Below are 20,335 nucleotides of genomic sequence, written 5' to 3'. Positions count from 1 at the left end.
CTGAGTGTATATTCTGCCAATCACATTTCTATGAGTATCCTGGTGTGATACACAGGTATGGAAATGTGCAGGTTGCTTCATTATGTTTACACGTCTGAAATGTCTGTGGACTGTACCATCATGTATACTAGATACTGTCTGTTGCAACATTAACATATAAACTATAACCCTAAAGCAGGGGTAGTCAAACTGCGGCCCTCCAGATGTCCGTGGACTCCAATTCCCAGGAGCCCCTGCCAGCAAATGCTAGCAGGGGCTCCTGGGAATTGTAGTCCACGGACATCTGGAGGCCGCAGTTTGACTACTCCTGCCCTAAAGGTTGGTCAGTTCAGGATTCGGTTCAGGAATGGGGGGGGGAAGTTCTGGGGGACCCAGTAGATGGTTGTTGGTTCAATCAACCTCAACCAAATGCCTGGTGGAAAAGCTCCATTTTGCAGGCCCTGAAGAACTGAGCTAGCTCCAGCAGGGCTCTGATTTCCTCTGGGAGCTCATTCCACCAGGTGGGGGCCAGGATAGAGAAAGTCTGGTCCTGGTTGAGGTCCAACATGCTTCTTTGGGGCCAGGGATCAACAGCCAGTTGAGCAAGTCACTTTTAATTCACAGTGACTCTATGAATTAATTACCTCCAAAACGTATTGTTAACAGCCTTGCTCAAGGCTTGCTTTATAGTCAAGGCTTGCTTTAAAGAAACATTCCATCTCATGTTGGATCTTCCTCTTTTCCTGCAGCCTTCAACTTTTCCTAATATGCTTTCCCAGTGAGTCTTCTTGTAATGTAACCAAGCATGATATCCTCACTGTAATAATTTTGGCTTCTAGTGAGTGTTCAGGTTTGGTTTGCTTTGGAACCCAATTATTTGCCTTTTTTGGTAGCTCATGGTATCCCTAAAGCTCCCCTCCAATATCACATTTCAAAGGAATCTACTTCATTGTCCAGCTTTCACACCCATACACAGTAACAGGAAATACTATAATATGAGTTACCTTGACCTTGCTTGGCAGCAACACTTACACTTAACAATCTTTTCTAGTTCCTCCATGGTTGCCTTTCCCAGACTCAGTCCCTTTCTGAGTTCTTGGTTGCAGTTTCCCTGCTAACTGAGGCAAGGAATAGAAAAATGACCTCACTGTCTTCAAACGAAATTAGTTGTTGAGTGATTAGCAGTTCTTGGTGATTAGAATCAGTATTGTTACCAATTGTTTATGTAAGACTCCTTTCCTTCATATAGCTCTGGATTAAACATTAGGCAAAATAAGCATGTGCTCAGGGCAACAACAGAAGGGGACACTGGAGAGTTTGCACCCTTAAGTCTTTCATTGACATACTCAACTTCAGTTGGTGGGATTTCTTTTGTCATTGTCTTTATCTGTCGTGTTCGACTTCAATCCACATTTTAAAAAAAACACTCTTTCCTTTGTCATGGTGCACACTTAATGAGTCTTAATGCCTTGTCAGTTAAGCAGTAGAAGGGCCAAGGGGCACCGTTAATGGGATGTGGTTAGGGCAGTACTTTTCTTTAATCTGGTCCTGCCTTAATCTCAGAGTTTGCTATCATCATCCACCCCTAAGCCTCCCAACAAATCTGTGAGACCATTTTATAAGAAGTTCTCATTTTACCAGTGAGAAACAAGACTTGCCACCAAGCAAAATGATAGCCCACAGAGGGAGGTTGAAGTCCACAGTAGATTTTGTTCTGCCCTCTTCTGAACAGCAATGTCATAAAGGTAAAGGTAAAGGTAAAGGTATCCCCTGTGCAAGCACCGAGTCATGTCTGACCCTTGGGGTGACGCCCTCCAGCGTTTTCTTGGCAGACTCAATACGGGGTGGTTTGCCAGTGCCTTCCCCAGTCATGACCGTTTACCCCCCAGCAAGCTGGGTACTCATTTTACCGACCTCGGAAGGATGGAAGGCTGAGTCAACCTTGAGCCGGCTGCTGGGATTGAACTCCCAACCTCATGAGCAAAGTTTTCAGACGGCTGCCTTACCACTCTGCGCCACAAGAGGCTCTTAGCAATGTCATACTGTATCACAAAAAGTCAGACAGGTGGAGAGATGTTGCATGGATATGTGTATTTTATGGCAAGCATCTTAATTGAAGAATAGAGTCCAGTGGTACCTTTTAAGACCAACTAATTTTGGGTATGAGCCTTTGTGTGCATGCACACTTCTTAGCAATATGATTTTGGGTTAATCATTGCACTGTTTGAAAACCTGCTAATAGGACAATGCTACTTTGATCTTGGTGCTGCGGTTCCCTTTGTTTGCTTTGTTATGTTTACTTTGGTTAAAACAAATGCATTTCTGATGCTTACCCTTTCAAATCCAGCATTGGGTTGATTGTTTTAAATATATAACCAAAGAAAGGAAGACTATTAGACTTTCCGTGCTGGAGCAAAGTTCAACATTCTGTTTCCAACAGAAACCAGATAGATTTTAATGGCATTTGCTTGTAAATAATGTTATCTTGCGTTTTATGGCAGGTTTTATTTTGATAGGGGCAGGGTTTTTTTGTATAAAAGCCATTGTGCTCTATGGATGCTACCAAACAGTCAGAGAGTTTTTATTTTTTATAGAGTTTTCCATATATTTCAGTATCTTGTGCAGGTAAGGAAAAATGTTCTGTGATTGACATAACTGTCTTCCTTTTATTGGGTAAGGTCCCCCACTGGGAAGAACAAAGTAGAAAGGTTAGGATCAGGCAGTTGCTGCTGGGCTAGGAGATATTTCAAGGTTATCTGGCTTGCTTTCTGTTCGTTTCCCGATTGAACGTTCATCTGGGAAACTCTGGGTGAATCATATCGCTTTAGGTGAATGCCAGAATCTTGCCCTTGCATGTCAAGTGATAATCTAGCATTTGTCAGAAACTCTATATAGTTAAACCATACAGTTTTAGGCGAATGCTAGACTGTTGCCATTATTCATTGATGTCATTTCCAGGATGCACCAGAAATGATGCCAGCAAAGTCATATGACTGCTGATTTGGGCTTCCATGACAATGTAAGCCTTTCCCTGGTTGCCAGCCTCAGTTTAGCAAGTGTATCTCAAAAGTTTAGCCTTTAACAACAGAGAAGTAATAACTCTGGCTGCCCCTGTTCCTGAGATTTGTCCTGTTCTTGTTACTTGGGTTTTAGGTCTGGGTACAGTTTCCCTAGAACAGGGGTAGTCAAGCTGTGGTCCTCCAGATGTTCATGGACTACAAAGCAAAGCAGCTCCTGATTGGGCCCTCCAAGTGTCAATACAGGGCCAAGCGGCTTCGCATGGCTCCCCATTGGCCGGTTGAAACTCCCAGGACTAAATGTCAGGTAATACCAAACATGCATACACCTCAGATACCTCCAGACACAGACTGTAGGGCCTCTGAGTTCAGAAGAAGTTCAACAACTAAGCATTGATTGGCAAGGTCTTTGCTGCCTGTAGAGTGAAGGCCTCCAAAAGTGAGATATGGGTCCCTCATTGTCTTACCACATATTGTGGAATTAATGCAGGTTCTTCTGGGGTAAGGTGACCAGACTGTCCCACTTTTGGAGGGAGATCTGGGGGCACCTGGCAAATTGTTCTTATGTTGAAATTAAAAATATATATATTACATTTTTTTTGTGTTCTATGCGCTCTATGAAAATTTTTGTTGCTCTATATAGACCAAATTTTTAATCAAGACCCCCCCCCCCCCGGTCAATGGTGTCCCGCTTTACCAATGTTAAAATCTGGTCAACTTATTCTGGGGGTTGGGGGGAGAGACAATGAAGGTGCTCAAAATCATTAAATTTAGCAGATAACACACTACACTACATACTTCTCTGTAACAGCCGTTAAGGAGGGGCAATATGGTTTACAAACACATTTATTACATTGTTCCAGCTACATACTGTTTGTGTGTGAGAGACAGAGAGAGGTATGTGTATGAGCATAGCTTTTATATTTTTGGATGCTTCCCTCTCAGCAACTTTGAAGCAGCATGGCAAGGGTCGTTATCTTATTTGCATATCAATACCCACCCGGCTTTCCAACTAAAGCACAATTTTGTAGCAGCTGAATGATATTAATCAGACAAGCTTGTCCCTTTCGGGTTTCTAGTAATAAGAGACAGGTGGCTCGTCATAGTGTGGTGAGGGTCTTTGAAAGACAGCTTGCTCAGCAAACTGCTGAGTGAGCTGTAATAATGTGGACAATTAACATTCATGCTTCAGGGCCTTTCAGGAGGGGAAGGCATTTCACTTCATGTACGGATGAATAATCCAGCAGTTGAGTGCAAGTACTTTTTGAAGGGATGTTGAAAAGTTTTCAACTAGATCATCAGGGATTTTAACTGGAAACAGAAAGGGCAAGCAGACCATTTTAGACCAATGCAGCTTGAAGAACACACAGCTGGATCTAGGATGGTTTTGCTTTTCTCATCCCTGCTTTCTTTTTCTTGTCAAACCAAACATCCCTCTCTTAATTTTAATTCTCTGTTGTGAAAACTGAACAAATTATGCTCAATTTTCATGAAGCTTTCTGTTTCTCCGCACACTAATTTTTTTCCCTGTGCAATGTCAACATTATTTGTGTGTCAATAAACAAACCTTTCAACTATACAAATAAACAACGTACATTGCTTAAATGGAATCCTAGAAGATACCGCATACGCTGCCTATGAAATGTGTCTGCTATATAAACTAACTAGAAACCAAGCCCGCTGTAGGCAAAATACAGCGGGCGCTAGCGGGGTGGGAAAGAAAGAAAGAGAGGAAGGAAGAGGGAGAGGAAGAGGCTGAGAGATAGAGGCAGATAGGGGAGAGAAAGGAAGGAAGGAAGGAAGGAAGGAGAATGCTGGGAGGAAGAACGAAAGGAAGGGAGGCAGGTAGGAGGTAGCTTGAAGGGAATGGGGCAGGGGTTGGAGGAAGGGTTTGGGGAAGGTCGTTTTGTGGGAGGGTGAAGTAGCGAAGGGTGGGTGGGTGAGTGGGTGGACTTTGAAGGAGCAGCAAAGGGTAGCACAGAGAGGGGGGCGGGCTCGGCAGATGGGGGGAAAGCCTTTCCCCCAGCCCCCCCCCTGCGCTTAGTCCCAATTATTTATTAAATCATCATAAAGTATGCTGGTCAGGGAAATGGCAGGTTCCAGGAGATAGCAGGGGAAGTCCCTGCAGGTAAAGCCTCCTTTGACTTGGCATTCATAGGAGCAATGAGAGCACAGTGAGAAACTGTCCTTGTGAGAAAGCAACTTCACTACATTTCAAGACTACCAGGGGGGGAAATTGTAAATCTTGAATCCTCTATTCCACAATACTATTAAGGGATGGTCTTTATGCATTATCAGCTAGTTCTTAAAAATGGAGAAATAAACAGCTTTCCCGAAAAGGTCCTGAGTAATATTTTCCCTGTTGCTTTGATCAGCTTTGTTGGTTCAGTTTTTCACGTCCTCGCGGTATTCACTCTCCATTTGCCTAGGATTTCAGCGTACGTCCGGCTCAATAGCATTTGCATCCCACGGCCTTGTAACTCTAGAAGTTGTTTTGGTAAGTGAGAACTTAATGGCAGTGAGAACTCCGTAACATTTCTATCTTGAGAACAAATGCCAGTGGTCTTTGGAGTTTGGAAATGTGCCCACAGCATGAAGCAGAGTAACAGTGTGTGGATGAAGGCTCTTTGGAGAAGGAACAGAGAGTCTGGCAGAAAGTATTATGAATCCACCAAGTTCTTATGCCAGCTAAGCAAGTGTGATTTTGTTTTTCATCACGGACCACCCTTAGCAAACCCAATATTTTATAGTATGGATAAATTACTACTTTGCTGAGTTCCCCAGGAAACAGCGGGTGAAAAACTGTAGCCATTAAGAGTAGAACCTTTTCGGTTTTTGGCTGTGGGATTTCTTTAAATAAACGAGACCCAGAATGATTCAAATATATGCATTTTCATCTTCTTCCGCCCCAAGCCTTCTTTCAACACAATTCAACAAAGAAGAAAAGTTAACCAGAGTGTTATTTAAGTCAGGTAAATAGAGAGCACACCTAGATATCATTGGCATCCATACCCATCCATTCCAGTCATCTTTGGAGGACCAGGTTTGGGCTCCCCCACCAACTGAGGCTAGGGAGGTGGCAACTGGAGAAAGGGCTTCCTCAGTCATGCTGCTGAAATTTGGAATTCCGTCTCCAGGGATATTTGTCACCCTCTATCATTCATCACTACAGGATAGTTCTGCTCTTGACTTGTACTTACTGTCTCCAGTTCTTATGGTCTATGGTCCATGGCCCTGGTCTTGACATCAGTTAGGTTATTATTTTGGCTTCACCCTCCCTGTCACATGATCACAGTAGACCTCATCTGAAGCTCAGTCGGTTGCCTGTGGGTTAAAGTAAAGTAAAAGATAAAGGTTTATGCATAGTGGTATGTATCTGTCTACAAGAGGACTTTTCAAAGTATGTAGTGTTCGATACATTCATGGATGGACATTCACATTTTCTGAGTCAAGTTTTGGTATATTAACTAGAGCTTTCTGTTTGTCTCTAGGTATCATCTGGGTAAGGGATCAATTTCAGTCCTGAACAGATATGTACCTGTCAGGTGTATCAAATGCAGCTGTTAGGGAATCTTCTTGAAACCACTTTGAAGAATGCAGTTTATGACAAGTGGCACCTTGGTAACTGAGAACAGCTGTGGCTTGCTAAAATAGGCTGTATTTGATCATACGGTGGGTAATGCCACAGTGTTTAAAATAAAATAGTTCAAGACTTATCTAGATATAAGTTGATCTGTGAAATCTACAAACATGATGTTGGTGGATAAATCACACATTATGATCAAATATCCATTTGGATGGACACAACACTCTTTGTGTTTAAGGAAGACAGTTTAGCATGCCATGATTTAAAATTAATGCCGTGTTGTAGTTAAGCTTCCACATCAGTTTTTTTAAAAAACTTTTTGGGCATGGAGGAACCCTTGAAATAGTGTTCAGGCTTTGAGGAACCCCAGAAGTAGTGACATGTCCCTTCAGAGAAGTGGGCATGGAAGTCAGATACGGGAGCCAGCCACTCAATTGATCAATCATTTACTGTTTCCACTCTGGAGAAAGAGACTAGGTCTACAGACCAACAGGAGAAGTGGGCTCTGGTGATGCCTAATGATGTTAGCGGCCATTTGAACTTCTGGAAAAGTCCGTATAACCTCTGGGGAGTTCTCACAATAATCCCAGGGTTCCCCAGAACCCTGGTTGGGAATTCCTTCCCTATATGATGCATGTCTTCACTTAGTTTTCACTTCAATGTGAAATCTTTCTCAAACACATCCACGCATGTATCCCCCCACATTTGTCAAGTAAGAACATATATCTCATACAGCTTTTCCCAGGGAGCAGCATGATTTTTGGAGACCAGTCAGTAAGAGAGACCTTTAATGGCTTAAAGAACCAGGAGAGCATACATAGAGACCAGTCAGTCCTTTTGGACATCCCAGTGATGCACCATCTCAGTTTATCCTTCCTTGTTCCATTAGGAGAGGAATGTTGGAGCTATATAACCCCAAAAGTAAATAATGAACAATCCCACAATGAATATAGTGGGAAATACATGATACAGTCACTAGGAAAGGTATATAGTAAGTGGACCTAACACTTCCCCTCTTGCTGTGTTATGAGCCCATACAGATCCCCCTGGTTTGTTGGAAAGACTTGCTGGAAGTGTATATGCATAGAGGGTAGTGTATATGCATAGAGGGTATGGGTACTATGCCTCCTGTCTCTGGACATGCATGTTAAGAGAAGCCAGTAAGAAACATCAGAGCCGTGTCCTTGCAGTGTTTTAAAAACCCAGTCATGTCCCTATCCTCACTGGCAAGCAGAAAACTAGGTTGGGTTTTCTTTGTCCCAAAATGGTTTGGTTCCCCACCTTCCCCTTGCATTCCACTGTGGCCCCTGAAAACATGCTGCTGGAGATCACCAGGCTGTGATCGTTATGAAATTGTAGGGGTTGGGGACTTGTAGCCAGGATAGAAATTGGGCAAGGCCCTCTTTCAGATCATCAGCTGGATACAAACCCTGCAGTAAACAAGGTATCTTGAAGAAGGCTTCTAGCTTAGCTTTCTCTCAATGCTGCCTTTTTATATGCGTACAATGTCTTTTGTCTGAAGTGGTGTGGCTCAAAATGGGTTTCCCACTTCAGCAAGAACTAGGCCTCAGAACAGTGGTTCTCCACCTGGGGTCGGGTCGAATAACCCTTTCACAGGAGTCGCAGCAGGGCAAGCAGTTTGGCCGGGGGGGGGGCACTATTGCCCCTCTTCCTGAAGGTGCCTGCCAACTTATATACAATTTATAACCAATTTATATACAAACATGAACAATGGATCTTCGTGCCATTGGTCAGTTTTGGTTTAATTTCTGTGAAAGAACACTTGCATAATTTCATGGCTGGGGGTTACCGCAACATGAGGAACTGTATTAAAGGGTCGCGGCATTAGGAAGGTTGAGAACCACTGCCTTAGAAGAAGCCCCTTCCAAAGCAGATCTAAGTGAATAAGTATCACATGAAGTTTTCAGCTGTGGAGATTTTTAGAAATGTGGAGTTAATGTTGAACCTTGGAACATGAACAATCCAGGATCAAGTCAGATGTTGCATTTACCAGATGTGAATTCACATAGCTTCAAGCAGCTTTTAAAAGAATGTAGGTAGGACTGCAAGGTTATGGAACTGATTGTGGGTGCACATTGTGGTGTATGAGTAGTTTGTGCATAACATCACCTTTTGTGTCTATGTTTTGGAGTGTTGTATTTTTGGGGGTGGGCTAGTTGCATGCCAGTGGCCTTTTCAGATCTCACACTCAGTTGCCAGGAGTGTAACATTTTGTATTGAATGCGCTCTTACTGGAAAACGGCCAAGTCCTGACATTTCTCAGGCTCTGTAAATGTACTTCCCAATTCTCTTGGAAAGTAACAGTTCATAAATAACATTTGGCATCATTGGCAGAGAACTTCTCTTCTTCGTGACTGGAGCACTTGTGTGCTAAATCCCTGCTTGCTTCCATCAGTGGAGATAAAGAATTTCCAAGCATCACCTGGCTTGGATCACTTGATAGATGTGGAGGCTTTTTTTTAGCCGACAAACCTAAATAGCTCTCTTTTGATGAGCAGCCCAGGGAGGTTATGAAAGGCTAAGAGGAAACCTTTCTCCTGGATGTCTAAAAAAATATTGCAGAGGGAGGTTCATAGGGAAACACTAAACATTTGATTTCACTGCAGTCTAAAGAGGGGATTTTTTGCTGGGCGGGGGGGCAGCTGCATGCCTGATAATTAAGTTTGAAACAAATTCTAGGAACTGCTGAAATGCGCCTGTCAGGTTAGAGCCTTAAAATGGGACCAACCTGAGCTCTATTCACAAGTCTCAACCCGTGAGTGTTGTACACTCAATATTTTGTTAAGGGTTGCATAAGCCTCATGTTACAGTCATTGTAAGTGTGGCTGAATATGGGATGTAGATCTTACATTTATGTAGATTCTAATCCCTGAATTCAGTTGTAAAGTGAATGCTATTTCTTAGAAACAGATATACGCACACCCAAGCAGGTTCTGTGTGCTTTTGAGATAACAGGTGAACAAGGCTATTTAAGATTGCGAGGAGAAGCTACAAAATAATTACCCAATTCTCAAATAACATTGGAGTCCAGTGGCACCTTTAAGACCAACCAAGTTTCACTGAAGGTATAAGCTTTCATGGGCTTGTTGGTCTTTTTGCTGGTCTTCCATGTACCAGAGGTTCTGCTGCTTCAGACCAACATGGGGACACACCTGAATCTATCCCGTTCTAGCTTTGTGTTTATGCCTAGCTGAGTTTCCTTCCCTCCAGGTGAAACAGAATCAAGCTTCTGACCGTATGACCCTTCCTGAGCTTCAGTACAGCAGTGTTGCAGCAGAGCTGCTATAAAGCAAGCTGCTAGAAAAATCAGGGCAACTTATACCAATGACAGCCACAAGAACACCTGGTTTTCACGCTCTGTGGAAATTGCTGAGCATGCTGTGCAGTTCCCCTGTGGCTAAAGTAACAGGGATAACTCTTGGTGGCATGAGGACAGTTTGACTATAAGCTAACTGGATTAAAACTACTGATCACAATCTATTCAGGAAAACCACACACATTGCTCCTCTTATTTAGAAGAAGAAGAAGAGTTGGTTCTTATATGCCGCTTTCCCCTACCCAAAGGAGTCTCAAAGTGGCTTACAGTCGCCTTCCTTTTCCTTTCCCCACAACAGACACCCTGTGAGGTGGGTGAGGTTGAGAGAGCCCTGATATCACTGCTTGGTCAGAACAGTTTTATTAGTGCTGTGGGGAGCCCAAGGTCACCCAGCTGGCTGCATGTGGGGGAGCGCAGAATCGAACCTGGCATGCCAGATTAGAAGTCCGCACTCCTAACCACTACACCAAACTGGCTCTTTACAATCTCCCAAGTTTATAAAGCTCTGCTTGATTGGAAAGTGGGGTGGCATACTGCTACTGTGGTTGCCGGCTGTGGCCTGCAAAATTCTGGGAGATATGGGGAGGCAGTGCATGGGGAAGGGAAAGTTTGGGGAGGGAAGGAAGTTCAGTAGGGATGTGATGCCATAGGGCAGGGGTGGCTAAATTGTGGCTCGCCAGACGTCCATGGAGTACAGTCACCATGAGCCCCTGCCAGCATCATGCTAGCAGGGGCTCATGGTAATTGTAGTCCATGGGCATCCGTAGAGCCACAGTTTGGCCACCTCTGTCATAGAGTCTGCCCTCTACAGTTACCATTTCCTCCAGGGAACTAAGGCTGCCATTGCTCGTTGCGTCTTGCTAAGGACCACACTTTTGTGGGGAGAGGAAGGGAAAAGTGTTTGTAAACTGGTTTGGGACTCCTTTTGGTAGTAAAAGGCAGAGTGTAAAACCCCAGCTGCTCTTCTTCCTCTTCTTCTTCCACTGTGTTAAACTTTAATGGACAGCTTTCTTATCTTCAGCAAATTGTTTCCTTTTGGGATATCTGTGAAGCTAAAAGTGGAGTATGACAAGCTCTGACTCTAAAGTAAGGCCAGGCCTTAAGGGAAACACATGCATTTAGACATCTCCGTGCTACTCGTGTGTATCTGGGAACTCCATTGCCCACAGCTTAAAAAAGTTTAAGAGAAGCAATCAGAAATAATTAGTAGCGCACACAAAAAACATTCCCACCATATGAAAAACAGGCTTCAGCTAGAGCTGCCAGCCTCCAGGCGAGATATGGGGAGCCCCTGAAATTACAGCTCATCTCCAGGCAACAGAGAATGACTGTTTAGAAGGGGTACTATATGGCAGGGGTAGTCAACCTGTGGTCCTCCAGATGTCCATGGACTACAATTCCAATCAGCCCCTGCCAGCATTTGAAGGCAGAGGCTCATGGGAATTGTAGTCCATGGACATCTGGAGGACCACAGGTTGACTACCCTTGCTATATGGCATTATACTCCACTGAAGTCCCTCCCCTCCCCAAACTCCACCCTCTGCAGGCTCCACCCCCAAAGTCTCCAGGTTTTTCCCAACCCGGAACTGGCAACCCTTGAGTCAGCAAGCTTTCTGAAAATTTTATATATATATTTTTGCAGGTGTGTTATAACTAGCTCTACAGGAAGCTGGTGAGGGGGGCGGGACCCTAAATGAACAATAGTTAAGTCTTTGTGGGAGGTAACTGTGTGCAGACTGCAGCTCACTTTCAAGAAACTATGCTGCTTGTAAGACTCAGAGCAGTGATATCAGGGCTCTCTCAGCCCCATCTCCCTCACAGGGTGCCTGTTGTGGGGAGAGGAAAGGGAAGGAGATTGTAAGCCATTTTGAGACTTCTTCTGGTAGAGAAAAGCGGGGTATAAAAACCAAACCTTCCTCTCTTCCTCCTTCTTAAAAGAAGCCCTGTGGGGATCACTGTAAAACCTGCTATATAATAGCCCAGAAGCACATTGAAGACCAAAAAAAATGTTTGTGTGTGTGTGTGTGTGTGGGGGGGGGGGGGGTTGAGCTTTTTAGAACCAGAATGTCCTTTGCCAGATATGAGCAGGGTTTACAACCTCTTGTGGCACAGAGTGGTTAGGCAGCAGAAATGTTATCTGAAAGCTCTGTCCATGAGTTTGGGAGTTCGATCCCAGCAGCCGGCTCAAGGTTGACTCAGCCTTCCATCCTTCCGAGGTCGGTAAAATGAGTACCCAGCTTGCTGGGGGGGGGGGGTAAACGGTAATGACTGGGGAAGGCACTGGCAAATCACCCCTTATTGAGTCTGCCATGAAAACGCTAGTGGGTGTCACCCCAAGGGTCAGACATGACTCGGTGCTTGCACAGGGGATACCTTTACCTTTAACAACCTCCAGGTAACATTTGGGCATCTCCCATTATTATACCTTCTCTCCAGACAAAAAGATCAGTTACCCTGGAGAAAATGGCTGTTTTAAAGGGTGGCCTATGGTGTTATATCCTGCTAACTTCCCTGCCTTGAATCCTACCCATTCCTGGCTCCACCCCCGAGGTCTCCGGGTATTTCTCAGCCCAGAGCTGGCAACCCTAGATACGAATTGCAAAGGAAACCTCTGAGTCTTAGGAGTCAGCTCCTATCTAGCTATTCTACTGCAGATCAGCACAGCTGTCCTCTGAAACTTTAAAAACGGTTCTTTTAGGTTCAGCTGCAATGCAAACAGTTTTAGAAGAGAAATGTCAGACTTTGGGATGAGGTTACGACACTGGTTTATGAGTTGTATTTTCTTGGGGCAGGCTCACACATGGGTCCATGAGAGTCTCATAATTCATTGGTCAGTTCAAGTCATCCACTGAGCCACAGGAAAGGATGAGAAATGAGTCACAGACTTGTTCCTCTTCTCTCTCACTCTCATGCACCTTCCTTTCCAGTTTCCTGTTTATGGCTAACAATAGTTTGTTGTGACAGCTGCCTGCTTCCGCATGGATGTTTTGCCCTGCCGAGGCTTCCTGAACCGCAGTGCTCTTCGGAGGAGCATCCCCACGACGTCATCCTCTCTTCATCCTGCTTCCATGGTTCCCCCTGCTTTGCTGCGATTTGGTGGGCTCTTTTGGCAAAGAGCTGCCCACGTCAGTGCTGTTTTCCAGCCCCGCCTGGTGGTCAGCAACCTTCACTTCATCTCTCTGATCCTGTTCGTGGGAGATGCCGGAGCTTGAGTCTGGGACCTTCTGTATAGAAAACAGATACCATTGAGTTGTAGCTCTTCCCTTTTCTGTGCTCCCTGATTAGTATAGCCCTCCTCACTCCCTCCTGGGCTGTAGATGACGTGCCTGTTATTACCCTCCAGGCAAGTCATCCGAAGAGGTCCTTAGGTGTGGGACAGCCACAGGCAGAGTTGGTAAGTGGCCTCGAGAAAGATTCCTGTCCCTTTGATAGAGGTTTAATGCATGCACATAGAGACTTCCTGCGATGCTTTTCATGGCACAGAGGTAGATGCATGTGTGCGAAGTACCACCACGTCGCTTATAGTGACCCTATGAATTAATTCCCTCCAAAACAACCTATCATTTACAGGGTCTCTCAAAGTGAGGGCTATGGCCTCCTTAATTTATCTCATGTGAGTCTTCTCGATCATCTCAGTCTACCTGATGTTGGGTCTTCCTCTTTTCCTGCTGCCTTCAAGTTTCCACAGCATTGTTGTCTTTTCCAGCGAGTTTTGTCTTCTCATGATGTGACCAAAGTACAAGAGTCTCAGTTTAATCGTTTTAGCTTCTAGGTTTGATTTGGTCTGGCACCCACTTATTTGTCTTTTTGGCAGTCCGTTGAATCTGTAGAATTCTCCTCCGGCGCCGCATTTCAAATGAATCGCATTTCTTCCCGTCAACTTGGAGGGAGATAACTTCCCATTAAGCCTCTGTTAAAGGGACAGGACAGTTGTCTTCAGGCCAGATGGGAGCCCTAACCACAGGATGTGTCTCTCTACAAGCCCTGTAGTATAGATTTGGGGCAGCGATAATGCCCAGAGGAAGTCATGGGCACATAAAGGGCAGTTCAAGCTGTCGAAAGCAGCTCTAGCCAGGGAGCTTTCAGAAACCAGCAGCTCTTACTAGGAGAGTCATACCACATCTAGCTCTTGCAAGCAATCATCAGGCGTAGGACTATTGAAAAGTGGTTATCAGAGGTCTCTCTTTCTGCCTTCTTTATTTGCCGTCACCCCTTAAATTGAAATTCGTACTTACGAGTGCTCAGCGGGATACAATTTCTGAGTTCCATAATGTGCCGCTTGGTTTTTGATTGCTTCTTGCTGTAAATTGAAACTTGTACGAGAAGCTATTTGGATGTGGGAAAATCTGACTCAACAGAAATGGGGGGGAGGGGGGGTTTGCAGCCGAAGAAATAGCGGCCAGACTTCTCAGTAGACAACTAGCTTGATTTCTGGCGGTTTTTTGACTGCCAGACGGAGCAGCGGCATGAAAGCTGGAAGGATTGTTGGTGTGTTGTGTTTGTCAACCTTTGTTCAAGGCTTAATTCTGCTGTTTCCATTTATATCACTTTAGCTTAGCAGGACTTGGAGCCTGAAAGTAGAAAGCCCAGTCAATAGTTTATTGATGAGCCTTTGGCGCTGTTCTTTAATTTCCTTGATTAGACTTCTTTCTTAATGGCGAAGCTGGACATGGTTTCATTAAGGCATGCCAACTTTTGTCATGTAATAAACGGCGCTCGGTTACTAAAGCCTTGAGCTCCGGGCAGCTTTTTCAGGTCCTTGATGAAACAGAGGCTATTGTCAGGCAAATAGGAATGTATCACTAGTTAATACACCGTGACTAGGTGAATGTAAACAACAGGGCAAGGCCCCCCACATTGGCCTCTTTTCCTTAGATGGTGGGTGTACTATTCAGACAGGTGTTTTAATATTGGTTGGAAATAGTTTCATACCTCTGTTGTTGTTTTTTTTTTAAGTTTGCTTTGTCAAATTGTTCTCATATTGCTCTTGGCCACCTTGGGTCTTGGAATGCTCAGAAGAAAGGTGGGCATATATAAATAGTAAGTAAATACGCAGCCTGCCCTGCTTCACATATTGGATTAAGATGTGTATCCAGCCAGCCATGGACTTCTAGAAGTTCTGTGCTCCTGCATTCCCTTCCTTACTGCAGCCTACTGAGCGCCCCCCTCCTCCCAAAGGTTTGTTCCTTGGGGGCTGTGGCTCAGGGTAAACAAAAGAGCTTTGTGTCTGAGTTGGGATTATTTATGTATTTATTGAATATGGCATCTGTGTTATGGAGCCAAGAGAGCCTAAGATTGCCTGGCTTCTGGGCAAGAGACATTTGGAAGTGGTTTACCATTGCTTGCCTCCATGTCCTAGTCCTGGTGTCCCTTGGCGGTCACCCTTCCAAGTGTTAGCCAGGGCCAGCCCAGCTTAGCTTCTGAGATCTGATGGGATCGCGCTTGCCTGGCGTATCCAGGTTGGGCTTCTGCAATGGAATTTGAACCTAGGTCCTCCTAGTACTAAACTGCATAGTGGTCACTCATTGAAGTGCATGAAATGGTTCAACGTGGCACAGCAGTTGTCTGGGTTCAGATCTCCACATGGCCATGAGGCTTGCTAGGTAACTTTGGACCACTCATCCTCTCACAGTCTAACCTACCTCCAATCAGGAAATGAGATTTGTGGATTACCTCTCTGAGCTTCTGTTTTTTATATAGCATTGTTCATAAGGTCACCTCCAAAAGATGAGCTAAGGAGTACATGTCAAAACTACCTGAAGGTTAGTTTTTTATTCTGTTTTTTAATAAATGAGGCTATGAGGTAGTGGGCTACAGGGGTATAGCAGGTGGCAGCGTGTGGGTACAGGCTGGTGTGAGTACCTGTGAGAAAGTCTTTATCGAGTGTCCCAGCAGAGGCAGTACCGGGATGAAATTTAGAGAACAATCCTAATCAGGCCTCCTCAGAAATAGGCCCCATTTCATTCTGCAGGGCGTACTCCAAGGAGAGTATGCTTAGGATTGCAGCTATAGGTTACTTTTGATAGGCTGTGAGATTACTATGAGACTTGCTGGCTTCAAAATAGTCAGTTTAAATTAATTCGTTATATTCGCAGTCTAAAGTGGCGGGATTATCTTTGTCCTGCTTGTTGTCATTATATTGTGCTGTGATCTTGTGTTGCTTTGTAGCTTAAAATCATGGTGCCTTTCATGGTGGAACCTGCTGTCAAGACGTAGCTAACGTACGGCAACCCCATAGGGCTTTCCCAGCAAGAGATCTGCAGCGGTGGCTTGCCATTGCCTGCCAGTGCATAGCTACCCTGGACTTCTTTGATGGTCTTCCATCCAAGTACTAGCCTTGGGTGAACCTGCATAGCTTCTTAGATCTGCTGAAATCAGGCTGTCCTGGGCCAGCCAGGTCTCGTCTTTATTTATCATAAAACTATGGTGTTAACGCTCACCACTGAGAAAGAAAGACCCAAAGAAATCTGGGATTTTGTTGTACACAAGCAGCCTCAAGGGGGAAAGTTACTGCTTTGCAGGTATTTTGGCCCTGCAGGGCTTCTGTATGGCGCTCTGTTGCTGAGCAAGCTGACTGAGAGGCCGACTGCAAGAAGGCCCAGCCAGAGAGCTCAATAAAAACCTTTCTTGAGGCAAGCTGCCGCGTTTATCGTTCAGGATGTTACAGATTTTCCAGTGAAGGTTGAGCGAGCCATTTCATATCCATGATCTCTGTGGGTTTCCAAAGTGTGCCTGCAAAACTTTTCTCCACTTTATAAACTAGCTGCTAGTCCATTTGAGTCTGGTATAGCCTGCCCCCTGGTGTATACAGGAAAATACTGAAGCAGAAAATAGGAAAGGCCGGGAATGCAATAAGTGATTCTGATTTAGGATTTAAGCAAAGTACAAGAAATACCACATCCTGTGGTTACCACCTCTTTTGGCATGTATTGATCTGTGTGTATCTATTTTCTGGCCTCTGTCAGGAGCGTTAACACAACTTTGTTTAGCCATAAGTCTTATGCTGCCCATTTTAATTTTTTTTTCTTTGAATGATCCAAACTGCTTGGCACACACTTGCCTTCAGATCTGTTGGGGTGTAGTACAAAAAACTCATGAGTCCCTCAGCAGATTAGACTGAAAGAGGCCTGATGTAGTTCAAGGCCCCCCGCTACTGAGTGTCCTTCAGTAAAAACCCACCTAACATCCTGCCTCTCATTGGGTTACAAGGTGTGCACATGTGAGATTCAGGTGTATTGCATGGCCAAAGGCTATTACAAACTCCACATATAACCAAGAAATAAAAAGGACAAGCAGCAAACAACATGAGCAGAACAGAATCAAACATGAGCAGAAAAGCATTAAGCCAGGTTGCTTCCAAACAATATTAAAAGAGGCAATTGCAGAACAGTTAATTTTACTAAAATTAATCCTGTAAAACCTGTGAATATTTAGCCAGCAATAAAAGAAACCATGGCAAACCAAGAACTAGGATAGGCTGCAGGCTCTAGACTGGGTTTCCTTAGCAGCTAGGTTGAAAAGAGCCTTCTTGATAGACACTGAAGGCACTAAGAAAATTTTTTCTCTCTCTCGCAGAACTCGGGCCTAAGCTGGCCAAGACTGAATCTAAACATTATATCGCAGTGTACATATGAAAGAGTCATAGCAATATTTAATAACAGTGAGTGGGGGGTGTTGTTCTGGCTTTGGTTTGCTCCCCTTCCCTTTTTTCCTGCTATAAAAAGCTCATGGCACCTGGGCACATGCATGCTTCCCAAGAAACACTCTGTATGTTTGCCCAGAGTGCAGGGATGCTGAGCATCTCAAGTGTTGCATCATTAATGAGCACATTGCCTTCTAAGTCACTGATGGGGAAACTACGTCAGGCATTTCCATTTTTGTTCTTGTGGCGTTCAAGTGGTTGGGTTGCCTCCCCTGAAAGCTCATCTTAGGAGGAGGAGGAAGGAGATGGTGCTGGAAAACCTTCTCTAAATTGTAAATATTACCCTTGTGATCGTTTCCTTACAGGGAGATGGTTAAAGGCAAAGAAGACAGGAAAGAATTGCAAGGATGAAAAGGGCTCATTGTCATGGAAGGCTGAAAAATACTGCAACAAGGACCGAGTAGACAGAAGACTGTGCACGAGGTAAAGGTAGGGGTCATGATGAATGCTTCTGCCGGTTTTGAGGCTGGCCGTGATGATGCAGCCCCGATATGGTCACCCCAAGGGAAACATGGGTGTTTAGCTCAACTCTGCATGCTCAGTGTATTAAACAGTGGGTTCAATACGATGCGGAGTCGCTCGTAGAGTGAAACATCAGGTCTTTATTTAGATCACACCCAAGAACTGAGAAAACGCAGCCCACCACCCGAACTTATATACAGTTCCAGGTTCCCAACATTTCCCATGATTGGCTCCATGTGAGACCCCAGGTTTAAACTAATTGGACCATTTGAACGATCCAGTGGCAAGATGGGTCCTGTGCATAAACCATGGCATTAACTGTCCCTGCTATTTGAATCAAGGTTCCTGCTATGCGGGTCCACTTCGCTGCATAAACAACACAATGGAAATTCTCTCCTTGGTGAGTGGATGAGGAGAAACTCTGGCATGGCTGCACGGTACGCAAGAGGGCCACTTTTCCTGAATCCCAGTGGTACCCATAGTCATGACAGCTGTAGTGACTGGCAAGCATAAGTGACTGATTGGTTGAAATACTTTTGTTATGCTTTTCCCTCACCTTCCCGACTTGGCAGCTCAGAAATGTATCGAATAAAACAATTAGTACAATAATCTAGATAATTTTTGAAAACTACAAATCAGAATTATCTCCATATATAAATCAGAAACAAGGCAGAAATGAGTAGGATTAGTGTGGCCGTCGAACATTTTGTCCTGTAATGCACCTAACTCATGAGACAGAACAAACCTATGGATGGATCTTGTTTAGGAAGAGGCAAAAGCCTGACTTACAGACACTGTGAAATTTACAAGACTGCTAAGATCAGGTCTTGAAGCAGTGACTAATGGAATAAATAGTACAATTCCATCGTAGACTAAGCAGTGAGTTAGATCCAAAGGGGCTACTCTGTGAGTTTATGAGCACCGCATGTAAGAACTTCATCGTGTGTAATGTAGGGCTTCCAGTGGTATAGCACAATGTACAGTAATTGTTCTGAACCAGGTCCCAGGTCCCCCAGCAGGAGAAAAATGGAGCCATCACAAACCCATGACCACTGGTGCTCAAGTGAGCAAAAGACTCTTCACTGTGGTTTCAAGTGTGGCTCACACCAAGCCAGCCCTGGTTGGCTAACTGGTCTTCCAAGGCTGAGACACCCCTTAGCCTCAGGAAGCCCAAGGAGAGAGTTGACACTCTGTAGAAAAAAGGCCTAAATAAGTTCAAGCCAGCTGAAAGTCAGCTCTTCCCATCAAGACTGGTGAGACTCTCAGCCATCCTGTTCTTCTCAGCTCACCCTTACCTCACTCAGGTCAACCACAGCAAAACACTTCCCTTTGTTGTTGTTGTTAGGTGCGAAGTCGTGTCCGGCCCATCGCGACCCCATGGACAATGATCCTCCAGGCCCTCCTGTCCTCTACCCTTCCCCGGAGTCCATTTAAGTTTGCACCTACTGCTTCAGTGACTCCATCCAGCCACCTCATTCTCTGTCATCCCCTTCTTCTTTTGCCCTCGATCGCTCCCAGCATTAGGCTCTTCTCCAGGGAGTCCTTCCTTCTCATGAGGTGGCCAAAGTAGACAGCTTCCCTTTACCTTGTAGCAATTCCTTACAGCTCCCCTGTTGCTGTCTACTGATTGAGCACTGCTGAGTGTTCCATGGCTTCCTCTAGTGGCAGTTTGGATCCAACCCGGTATTTTTACAGCTAAGCTAATTCCTGTGTTTCTCCAATTAGACTCAATAGTGTGTAAAAAAAGAAAGCCCATGGGTGAAAGATTAAAAAGTAGCAAATAATGACAACTACATGGGCATGATGGGGAACAACCAGCGTTGTTTACAAGGAGAAAGAGTGGGGAAGTGAGGAATGTCAAGAAGAGCACCACAGGGCACACATTAATCACACTTTTCCCCACAGGTAGACAAGGTGCTTTCTGTTTTCGGAATATTCACTGATTGAATTTATGGGAATAATCTCTTTTGGCATCATGACTCACGTTTTCAGAGTCTCAACAACTATGCAGATCTTTTTTTTAACGATGAATACATTTCTTCAGTTTTGACTGTGTGCAGAGACCAGTAGAGGGAGCATTATGAATAGATTATCTCCTTCTAGCCTTCAAGAGAATTGTAGAGTTTTAGAAAAGTGCAGGCATCCAGTAGCTCCTTTAAGTAACAACACTTGTGGCAGGGTAGCTCATGAAATCCACCAATGTTGTTAGCCTTTAAGTCTTGCTCTTTTCTTTTGACACGGTTACCCATCTT

The 20,335-nt window shown here is 44.6% G+C and overlaps 1 protein-coding gene across 3 annotated transcripts in view; it reads left to right on the top strand.

Moving 5' to 3' along the window:
* The window catches only part of FRMD4B (FERM domain containing 4B), a 266,219-nt gene that overhangs the window by 47,451 nt on the left and 198,433 nt on the right, over positions 1-20,335 (top strand). For 2 of the 3 annotated variants that reach the window (XM_077325142.1, XM_077325144.1), the window contains exon 2: positions 17,927-18,044. The gene's annotated coding sequence lies outside the window, so the exon portion shown is untranslated. Of the gene's footprint in view, positions 1-17,926; positions 18,051-20,335 lie in introns of all 3 variants that reach the window. The other variant, XM_077325143.1, reaches the window with a different exon arrangement.

This window comes from Paroedura picta, chromosome 3 (genome assembly GCF_049243985.1).
Source record: "Paroedura picta isolate Pp20150507F chromosome 3, Ppicta_v3.0, whole genome shotgun sequence".
Lineage (NCBI taxonomy): Eukaryota > Metazoa > Chordata > Lepidosauria > Squamata > Gekkonidae > Paroedura > Paroedura picta.
Note: the sequence above shows the minus strand (reverse complement) of the source record. Positions and strands in the feature narration are given on the sequence as shown.